Source organism: Aricia agestis, chromosome 19 (assembly GCF_905147365.1).
Source record: "Aricia agestis chromosome 19, ilAriAges1.1, whole genome shotgun sequence".
In the NCBI taxonomy this organism is placed as follows: Eukaryota; Metazoa; Arthropoda; class Insecta; order Lepidoptera; family Lycaenidae; genus Aricia; species Aricia agestis.
The window spans coordinates 6,141,086-6,152,925 of NC_056424.1; the positions used below are offsets into that span (position 1 = coordinate 6,141,086).

The 11,840-nt window shown below is 38.2% G+C and overlaps 1 protein-coding gene across 4 annotated transcripts in view; it reads right to left on the bottom strand.

Moving 5' to 3' along the window:
• LOC121736809 (ATP-binding cassette sub-family D member) overlaps positions 1-11,840 on the bottom strand; it is an 80,857-nt gene extending 69,017 nt beyond the window's left edge. For 3 of the 4 annotated variants that reach the window (XR_006037066.1, XM_042128208.1, XM_042128213.1), the window contains exon 1: positions 11,538-11,840. The gene's annotated coding sequence lies outside the window, so the exon portion shown is untranslated. Of the gene's footprint in view, positions 1-9,976; positions 9,979-11,537 lie in introns of all 4 variants that reach the window. The other variant, XM_042128210.1, reaches the window with a different exon arrangement.

Genomic DNA, 11,840 nt, shown 5'->3' on the forward strand with positions numbered 1-11,840 from the left:
ACAATGTGAGTTGTGACTTGTGACCTTGTAAGTACATTAATCGGCCATAATATTTTGGCATTTATGTATGTTCGAGATTCCTGTAACTGCAGAAAAAATGTAATAAAACTTGAGAGGTGTCAAGGGACACCCGGATGAAACGAAGTTATTTCTTATGTACAAAAAACATGTATACATTTAACAAAAAAAAAAAAAAAAAAGAGGGACACAGAAAAACGCGATAACGCACGGCTTACAACTATATCAAAAAGCTTAAGACCCAGTTTCATCAAGCAATGTTAAATAAATAATGGCTTGTTAAATCAGTTAACGGCCTGTTAGAGCTATCGAGCGTTCCACCACGCCCTAATGTCATGTATCACCTAACACGATGTTAAATTTAATTCCTGCTATGGAGGTCCGTTAAATATTTAACAGGCTGCTATATAATATGAGTCAAAATAACAACTTTCAAAGACAATAATATGCAATATCAATAAAAGAATATTTTTTTACTTTTGAGTCTTTCCGCCATGTTTCCGCTACGTCCTTATTATTAATTATTTTCATAGTTATGAATAATTATTTATTTTCACTTTGCCAAAAATTCAGCCTTCGGATTTTCCTTGACATTGCAAATATACTAACTTGTATCAAAATTACCAAACCGAAATATGTTAATAAAAGTTTGTATTATGATTCATGTTTTCAGCTTTGACAGATAATAATCATTAACGTAAATTAAGAAGAACTATTATAGCGTAACAAATGTATGCGATCAGTTATATTTTAATTTGGTCGCATTATCTACTATTATACTACTATGAAAGAAAGTGACACATTGCAGCAAACATGTCGTATTAATCTTGTACATTGCAATTTCGTCGCCTTATAACAAGAAAGAACGAATTGATAGTTGTTCACTCGTTGTTCACTTAACATTGCATTTACTAATCCGCTGTTAAATTTTTACTGTGGGACATAGAGCCATGCATCGGCACGAATGGGCCGGCTCGACCGGAGAAATACCACGTCCTCACAGAAAACCGGCGTGAAACAGCGCTTGCGCTGTGTTTCGCCGAGTGAGTGAGTTTACCGGAGGCCCAATCCCCTACCCTATTCCCTTCCCTACCCTCCCTTATTCCGTTCACTTTCCATCCCTACCTTCCCCTATTACCCTATTCCCTCTTAAAAGGCCGGCAACGCACTTGCAGCTCTTCTGATGCTGCGAGTGTCTATGGGCGACGGAAGTTGCTTTCCATCAGGTGACCCGTTTGCTCGTTTGCCCCTTTATTTCATTAAAAAAAAAAAGTCTGTTTAATTTTCCAAGGTCCGTTAAGTAATGCCTTGTTAGGATTTAACAAACAGAGGTTGGTGAAATTGGGTCTAAAGCACAGACTTCATAGACATAGATCAACATAGATAAAAAGTGTCGTTAAAACTTTTCCGTCTTAATTTTTTTCCGTCTAGCCCCCTTTCGCAACGCGCGATAAGGAACTTAGTTCCAATAAACTTGAGGCACGTAATTTTGGCCCAGCGGCCACTTAGATCCATAATCTTATTATAAATTTGAAAGTGTGTCTGTCTGTCTGTTACCTCACGCCCAAACCACTGAACAAATTTTGGTGAAATTTAGTGTCGAGATACTACTTAGTGTATAATAATTGAGTTTCCGGAAAGAATACTTTTTATTCCGGAAAAACGTACGGTTCCCGCGCGATAAACTAATTGTGACGCAACCTATTTGCTTCTGCGGGGCTAAAATGGTCGCTTTGGAGAAACATAATATTATGAATCATAATATGATTCATTTTTTTTAAATCGCAAAATGCAAGTCTGCTTGCAATTCATTAATTTGACATTTGTCAGTTTGACAGTTTTGACAATTCATTTGCTGAATTGATTGAAAGGAATTGCTAAATGTGACCATTTTAGCCCCGCTGATATTATCTATGGACGCAACGTAACTAACTCGTCTTGGCTTCTACAGGGTGTAACATAACTAAGTGATAGTTCCCTATACTACATATAGATTATAGAGTTTACTGTGAAAGTAGCAGCGCTGGAAGATTTTTTTTTCACTTTTGTATGGGCAAGTGCCCCAGCGCGGCGTCACGAGTTTCCTCATACAAAAGTGAAAAAAAAATTGGTCTTTCAGCGCTGCTACTTTCACAGTGAACTCTCTACAAGGAACACATACACAACCTAAAGTATTATCACTTAGTTTAGTTACACCTTGTAATTAATTCGTGAATGAAAAAGTTTTTCGTGGGATCATGTGGGATTGCAGCAAAAGTAGCCTATGAGTGTCGGATATTAAGCAATTATCCGGATTGAGTTACATATCCGACATGTGTGAGCTTCGCAACTGACCCAGAAACAATGGAATGGAAAGTGCAATAATGAATGTTTAATAGAGCTTTGTTCTAGGATACCTACACAGTACACTTATAGGGAGATCGTGTGGAGATCGCAGACGACAGACTTTTTGTGCGATCGAGTCTGCGGCGGCGCCCATACAGTCTAGTCGGCATGGCGCGGCCGTGCCGAGTGCCGACTGTATGGGCCCCGCGCCGCAGACTCGATCGCACAAAAAGTCTGTCGTCTGCGATCTCCCATAGACTAATCGTGTTTAGTTCAGTTATCGAGAGTTCGATTATAGAGATACGTGTGATATGTGAATCAGAGAAGCGTCAACAAAAATCCTACTCTCTACTTTAGGGTTAGCTTAAGAATCATAATCCGTTTATTGGGAACCGTACATTTTTCCGGGATAAAATCCAGCAGAATGGGATAAAATACTTGAAAAATAACCTTCTCCTTTCTTGAATATCGTTTGGAAGGAGAACTTGCATTTTGATTAAGCTTTGACTCTAATCTTCTAGAATCTCATCTAAATTCTAGAAGATTCTAGATTCTTTAAATATGTTGTAAACTTGTAACAGAACAGCGGGGCTAAAATGGTCACATTTAGCAATTCCTCTCAATCAATTCAGCAAATGAATTGTCAAAACTGTCAAAGTGACAAATGTCAAATCAGTACAAAAAACAGAAATGAATTGCAAGCAGAGTTGCATTTTGCGATTTTAGAAAAGTGAATCATATTATGATTCATATCATGATTCTTCAAAGCGACCATTTTAGCCCCGCAGAAGCTGCTAGAACGTTGTAACTAGCGGCGCGCGGCGAGACGAGCTCAGCTCACCTTGGCCGAAGGTCGACGAACGTAAGCACTGGTAATACTGACAGTGTAGTGATGATCAGCTGATGACCAGCTTATGATCTTTCATCATCATTGATTCAGTTCCGTTCAGGAGGCTTATCATGAGTACAGTAGAAATTATTGGATTTTAGATACCAACTGTCAGATTTCCTCTATTCTTCACAAGATTCGTCAGTAGTACGAAACTTTTTATGGCCAAGCCACAGCGTACCTACTAAGTAAACCAATGGGGCCTAATATTCTGAAACCAGCTTGGTTGTAATCATTATTTTTTTATTTATAGGTGAAAGTACTAGATAATATACTTAGTAGGGACGTCAACATGATACGCCCATGAGTCTGTACTCTGTAGCCCTAAGTCATGTAACTGTACAGTGTACAGTATAAATGCTGTTGTCATAGCTAGCATCCCCGGCAGTCTGGGGAGGGCCACCGGGGTATGGGGGGCGGGAGTGAAGGCCGCGCCCGGGCATACCCACTAAAGCCCCAAAAGTTTTTTTGCTTCCGCTTCAAGCAGAGCCATGGGATACGCGGAATATACATTCGGCGAAATGATCATCCTACGCATAAGTTCCCAAACTCGATATTTCCACGATGATGATGATGATTACCATGTTACACCTTACGGACGCAACACCGGGTGTTGCGAAGTCCGATAGCTCGCTATTTCATTCTGCAGCGTTAACTAGTAATTAAATTAAGAAACAATATGTTACAAATTGTGCTGCATATAAGTATGCAATAACCACTTAAAAGTTGTCTATACATATACTTGTGAAAAACAAAGGCGTGACTGTGACTGACTGACTGATTGACATAGTGATCTATCAACGCACAGCCCAAACCACTGGACGGATCGGGCTGAAATTTGGCATGCAGGTAGATGTTATGACGTATGCATCCGCAAAGAAAGGATTTTGATAAATTCCAACCCCAAGGGGTTCAAATAGGGGATGAAAGTTTGTATATAATAATACTTCTTAACGCGAGCGAAGCCGCGGGCAAAAGCTCGTTGTACATATACTTGTGATATTGAGAATGCTAATTTTCGTAAGGATATTTTTATTACATAGCTTTTATCGCGGGCTTTGAGCGCGGCGACCGAATCAAGAAATTCCGTAACGAAAATGAACCTAACACCCCCACTCAGACCGGCACAGTGCGGTGCGGCGTTGCCGTGCTTGGGTTTTTCAGCACAACGAAGTTGCTGGCGTTATTTCTATAAAGCCTATTATATATATTTGAAAATAAGTAAATCCAAAACCACGAGGCATATAATTCACGCATTACAATTTACAACTTATCCAGTTGGTAGGCAAACAATTAACAATTTTAGAGTAAAGAAAGGGAAATCAAAACTTTTAATTAGAATTTAAATGGATCATATATATTGTTTCGGCAACTACCAGCTGCTATTAAAACTGACAGGATGATAGGTAATGGTTTATTACAATAATTATATAAAAACAGAGATTCTAATAAGAACTAAATACTCTTTATTACTGAATACTGATAAGGTTATGAGTACTTCATACAGTATCAAAAGACCTGGCTATTTCTAATAAAAAGATCCATACTGAGCCTACAGGTCCCTGACAGTTACACAATGTTTTGTCTGTCTGTCAATTCACTGGATCAGAATATGACAAAATACTTTATAGCTAAAAATGTTGTAATACACAGCCTGGACTATTCTGTTAATACTGATAATTATTATTATGAGGCATGTGTCATAGCAACAGAGATAATACAAGCCTCCAACACACAATAGAACTCTGTGTGTGTCACAATGATAATACTCTTTGTTTTGTACTGGCTTCAGGGAGTATAGTCAATTTTAACAAAGGTAGATGTTATTGCATGAGACTACTAATATCAAAAATGTTATTAAGAATGATGCAGTTGTTTATATTATATACTATAGTCAAAGCCATGAGGTAAGTCAGTAGTCAGTAGTCACTACTCACTACATATACTAACATTATAAAGCTGAAGAGTTTGTTTGTTTGAATGTGCTATTCTCAGGAACTACTAGTTTTGTATAATACTATGATTAGGCAATTAAGGACAATTATTCTGAATGGGAAAGGACAAAGGCTATGTATTTTAGGAAGAATGTACCTGCAGGATTAAATTTTGTTCTAATGATAGTACATTAGAAGTTGATTCCTACGCAGATGGGGGACCTACGTAGTTTGGTTGTGTTACATTAAGCCCAGCAGACAGCTCACAATTATTAACATTGAATTGACAAGATCCGACCAAATGACATTGGTCTGTCTACTGCCTAGGAATCAATTTCCTCAAATGGAGCTGCATGATAACATTTTGTTCTTAAGTACCTGCGGGATTTAATTTTCTTTTAATGGAGTTTTGGAATGTCCTGTATCAAATATTTTGGTAGTAAGTGCAAGTTTCTGGTTGTGTATAAAATAGTATGACTAATTAAAAGACATACAATTATTCCATATGGGAGAGAAAGACAAACAACCTGCTTTTATTTTATGAGATATTTTATGCTACTTCCAAATTAGATTAAGTTATTTGTAAATAAAATGATATTGATATAGCTTCTGAATCTTATATCTTTAAACGAGCAATTCTTGTATATTATGCCATTCGTGCCGAAGCGTGGGAGAGCCATGCTTCGGCACGAATGGGCCGACTCGACCGGAGAAATACCACGTTCTCACAGAAAACCGGCGTGAAACAGCGCTTGCGCGCGTGAGTCAGTTTACCGGAGGCCCGATCCCCTACCCTATTCCCTTCTCTACCCTCCCCTATTCCCTTCCCTTCCCTACCCTCCCCTATTACCCTATTCCCTCTTAAAAGGCCGGCAATGCACCTCCAGCTCTTCAGATGCTGCGAGTGTCCATGGGCGACGGAAGTTGCTTTCCATCAGGTGACCCGTTTGCTTGTTTGCCCCCTTTATTTAAAAATTTCTAAGAAATTAGTCCTTTTGTTTACAAATTGAGATTGATTTGCAGGTGTATGCTGTTTTAGACCCTAGTCCCTAATTACTAATAATAAGGAGTCATGGATTATTATTAATATTTATTTGTTATCATAATATTATCAGTTATACATAAAGTTTCGAACTGTAAATATGGTTAGTAATAGAAAATCAATGTATAATGACGAAAAAGTATTTGTAGTGTTTGAACTGGCAACCCGAAATTAAAAAAATAAACTGTCTTGTTTCTGATCTCAAACTGGTGTTTACTTTATTGGCGACGAGGAGATAAATTAGTGTTCAATAGTGCATAATGACGGCTAATATTGCGAATATCGTGTTTCCGGGTGTATTTAACCCAAAAACTGATAAGTGGCGGGACTATAAAGAACAATTGATGTGCGCGCTCGACGCCGCTGGCGTGGGTCAAGATAACCTCAACAAAGGACGATCATTGTTTTTATCTCAGTGCGGAAGGGACACATATGCCTTAATTGCGTCATTATTAGTGCCAAAAAGACCGGTTGACGTGGATTTAATTGAAATATTCAATATTCTCGACAAGTTTTACCATCCCGAAGTGAACGAGATTCTCGAGGCGGGAAAATTTCACAAACGTCAACAAGAACATGGTGAAAGCTTACAAGACTTTGTAGCAGCTATTAATTCTCTGAGTGCAAAGTGTAATTTCTCGGATTTAAAACGCCAATTGAGAGATCGGCTAGTACTAGGTGTAAGGGATGATCGTTTGAGACGCGATTTGCTTAAAACGAAAGAGAAGTCAAAGGACTTAACCTATGAGGTGGCACTACAGATGTGTCTCAATTACCAAGTTCTGTATCCAGATATGTACACCACTGCTATGGCTAGCGATTCAAAACAAGTTCCGTCCGACAGTACTAGTGTTGAGCCGATGGATATAGGTAACATCAAATCGAATGAATGTCGAAGATGCTCACGAGTGCATAGAGAAAGCGAGCGGTGTCAGTTTACCAAAGCAAAGTGCTACTATTGTAAGAGATTTGGGCACATAGCCGCCGCCTGCCATAAGAAACGTTCTCGGCTCCATCAGGTGCAAGATTTAAGTGAGGAATGCACAAACACTACCGGACTTGACAAGATGATGGGGATTTTTGCTTTTGGAGGCAGTTCTCCAGCCCCTATTACTGCGGAGGTGACAATAGAGGGTGTGAATGTTGTGATGGAGATTGATTCAGGTGCCTCCAGAACAATTATGGCAGAAGAGACATTCACGAAGTTATGGAAGACACCTCCACCTTTACAGAAAACAAATGTGAAATTGGTTACCTGGACAAAGGAGCCAATTGAAGTAAAAGGGTTGGCCAATGTATGTGTGAAATTGGGGAACAAAGAGGCTCAATGTGAGTTAATAGTGGTGTCTGGTCATGGCCCCAATCTTCTGGGAAGGAACTGGTTCCAACCGCTGCAGTTAGAGGTAATAGGACTGTGCTGGTCTGACGATGATGTGAAACCTTACAAAGAAGAATTCGCAGAAATTTTTCAAGAAGATCTAGGCCAGTATACAGGTCCCGAAGTTTCTTTACATGTACATGCAGATGTTAAGCCACAATTTATGAGAGCCCGCTCTGTACCTTTTCCGTTGAAAAAACAGGTCGAAGAGGAGCTACAGAAAATGGTAGACACTGGGGTACTTACCCCAGTAAGATATTCAGAATGGGCTACGCCTATCACTATAGTTAAAAAACCTGATGGGTCATTAAGATTATGTGGTGACTACCGTTCTACTGTGAATGCTGCTATTGAAACAGAATCATATCCATTACCTACATCAAATGAAGCTTTTGTGAAGTTAAGTGGAGGAAGAATTTTCACAAAGTTGGATTTAAAACAGGCTTACACGCAATTGAAAGTAGATGAAGAAACAGCAAAACTATTAACCTGGAACACACATATTGGCTTAATGAAGGTAAATCGACTAGCTTTTGGAGTCAGTGCAGCACCGGCCATCTTTCAACGAGTAATGTCTTCTGCATTAGCTGGTATGGAGGGCGTAGCATGTCTGTTAGACGACATAGCTATTACTGGTGCCACGAAAGAAGAACACGATGGAAGATTGCGTCAGGTCTTGAAGAAGCTGCAAGAGTTGGGACTTAGACTAAATATTAAAAAGTGTGTGTTTGCTGCCAATAGTATCACATTTTTGGGACATATGATTGATGCTGATGGTCTTCATCCTTCACCTGCTAAAGTCAAAGAGATCCTAGAGAAACCAGCTCCAACTAATAGAGAGACCTTAAGAGCCTTTTTGGGTTTGTATAATTTTTATGAAAAATTTCTACCCGACAAGAGTACAGTTCTAGAACCACTGTATCGGCTGTTGGAATCAAAAAGACCTTGGACATGGGGTGACAAAGAACATACAGCATTTAATGAAGCAAAGAGGTTGCTGTCATCGGATCTTACCTTGGTTGGATATGACCTAAATAAAGAAATACTACTCATTTGTGATTCCAGTGAATATGGACTAGGAGCGATTATTGCTCACATTATGGAAGATGGCTCTGAGAGACCCATAATGATGTCTTCAAGAACCTTACAAGCACATGAGAGGCGCTATGGACAAATTGACAAGGAAGCCCTGGCTATCATGTTTGGACTATCCAAGTTTCATGAGTTCTTGATGGGTCGGAAGTTTTGCATAGTGACTGATCACAAACCACTGATTGGGCTATTCAATCCTGCTAAACCAATTCCAGAGCAAGTTTCACCCAGGATGCTCAGGTGGTCATTGAAACTGGCATGTTATGACTATTCCATTAAATATAGAGCCGGCAAGGATATTGGCAATGCAGATGCTCTTAGTAGGTGGACTATTCCTGCTACAGCCACCAAGGATGAAGAAATTTTAAGAGAAGTGTTACTGTTAGAAGAGCAACCTGGTAATTGGCAGTTAGATGCGAGAAAGATTGCGGAAGAAACCAAAAAGGATCCACTGTTACAAAAAGTCATTTTTCATGTTTTACACGGCTGGCCTAGGAAGAATTCTGACCCTGCTTTACAGGTGTTTTGGAACAAGCGCGAGGCACTATCGCATAATAAAGACTGTCTGCTTTGGTCTAATAGAGTTGTGATTCCTTCAACGCTACAGGGACGGGTCCTGAAACTCCTTCACGAGCCTCACGCAGGAATGGTTCAGACAAAGGCTTACGCGCGTGGTTATGTCTGGTGGGTGGATATGGATAAAGAAATTGAACATGTGGTTGCTGAATGTGAACAATGCCAATCTGTACGCAACAATCCACCTAAAGACCCACAGTCCTGGATCGTAGCAGAGAAGCCATGGAGCAGAGTTCATATCGATTTTGCCGGTCCCTTTCAAGGTAAAACATTTCTAGTTCTGATTGACAGTCACAGTAAATGGTTGGAGGCAGAGATGATTAATTCTATGAACAGTTCTACAGTTATTACTATTTTAAGGAAAATTTTTATAGCACAGGGGCTACCGGATACTGTGGTTTCCGACAATGGTAGAACCTTTTCTTCAGAAGAGTTCAACACATTTTTAGAGAAAAATGGTATTAAACATCTTTACTCTCCCCCATACCATCCACAAACAAATGGTCAAATAGAGAGAGCAATACAAACTTTTAAAAATAAGATTAAAAAGATGTTGAATGTGAATTTGTCATGGCATGAGAGATTGTGCAAAGTATTGTATTATCTAAGGACTGTACCTGGCTCCACAAACAAATCACCGGCTGAGATGCTGAACAGAAGGCGATTCAGAACTGCGGTGTCAGTACTTCACCCGGATTCTGCACCCAGTAGAAGTGAAGTACAGCTAGAGAATGCTGCACAGACGCCCAGAAATAGGAAGTTTGCAGTCAACCAGTCGGTCTTAGTAAGGTCATATGGACCAGAAAAATGGAAGAGAGCTGTTGTAGAGGTGGTGGAAGGCCCTGCTTCTTATTTGGTGCGGATGGAAGATGGTGGGCTGCAAAGACGCCATATAGATCAGATCCTGGCACGGCCAAATAGAGTAGAGCCTTCCGAACATCCAAGAGAGTCAGGAGCAGAAGAAAGCTCTGAGGATGACCTTACTCCAATCATCATTCCACCACCTGAATTATGGCCAGATATGATTGGAATTCCCAATACTGACTAAGTCTAAATTGTGTTTAATTGTTGGTTTTCTTATATTAAGTTATTCTAACTTTAAGTGGTTAAGTTTATCTTTGGATTAAACTTAGACTCAAGCTTTAAATGCTTGATACTGATTAAAATGTTTGCAAGACGGATATAAGTGTTATTGTGATTTTGTTACATAAGCTTATGATGTTAATTTCAGTTAAGTATTATTTTATCAAACATATGTGTATGTTCAACTTATTCATTAATTCTATAATATTATGTTGCAAATTAAATAAGTGCTTAAATATGTTTCTATAATAGAAATTATCCTAAGTGCTGTTATAGGTATAGACTACTTAATTGTTAACATGAGGGAAAGGTATGTAGTGTTTGAACTGGCAACCCGAAATTAAAAAAATAAACTGTCTTGTTTCTGATCTCAAACTGGTGTTTACTTTAGTATTGATTTTTCTTCTCTCCATTTAACAACAACTCCATATAACGTCATCAAATGCATGGTCCCTTCAGTGTCGTTATATAGAGTTTACACTGTAATTGGAATCTCAGAATGGGCTCCAACGATTTTTATGAAATTTTGTATATAGGGCGATTCGGGGGCGATAAATCGATCTAGCATTTTTAGAAAATGTCATTTAATTCATGTTTTATCGAATACCGAGCAAAGCTTGGTCAAATAGCTAGTAATTCTTTAAGAGTGAGTGCTGGCTAAAGACTTTTCATCTCTATTTTATAATAATTAGGAGAAAGACACACTTATGACTGTTAATGCTTTCAACTCCCAAGCCGTCAAATTTGACCACAACAACAATAGATTTCCAGGAATCCACGATCGATGGATTAAGTCTGTAATTTGGATACCTATATTTTTTATATACTTACTACATATATTAAAAATAATAAGCTTACAATTGCTTAATCTTGTAAACTCTATAAATTCTATTGCAGGTTCCGTCAATGGAAAGAATGATTTACTTAAGAGAAAACTTCATGTACAAAGGTCTGTACCAAGTACCAACATGCTAAAGATGTAACAAGAATTATTATGTGTTACAAAAATTCCATAAATTTACATAATATTAAGTACTTCAACAAAAAACATTTTTTATCATCACCTTTATGGTACACAACAATAATATTAATAATATTCATACAGTATCCCTATAAGATTTTAAAACATATTTTAAATGATATATTTTAATAAATAGTAAGCACAAGTTAACAAAACACATAATTTATTAAGAAACTTACCAACTTATTAAAATCCTTCCATAGCTATCCTGGAGTTGATATTTTAGTCTTTATTCGGTAATCTTCTTCGTAAACCTATAACTATATTATAGAATACGAGAATTTGCACATCACAATGGGCACATAAAATAATTATTGCAATACAACGATTTCTTTACTTTTATGATGGAAACAAAGTGCGTAATGCGTATATTGTTTCGTCAAAGATTATCGTAAATGTTCTAAAATATGCAGACGTTATTTTAAGGTGAAGAAATTCAAGCAAAATATAGTGTAAAGAGTTCAACTTTTTCACAATTATAT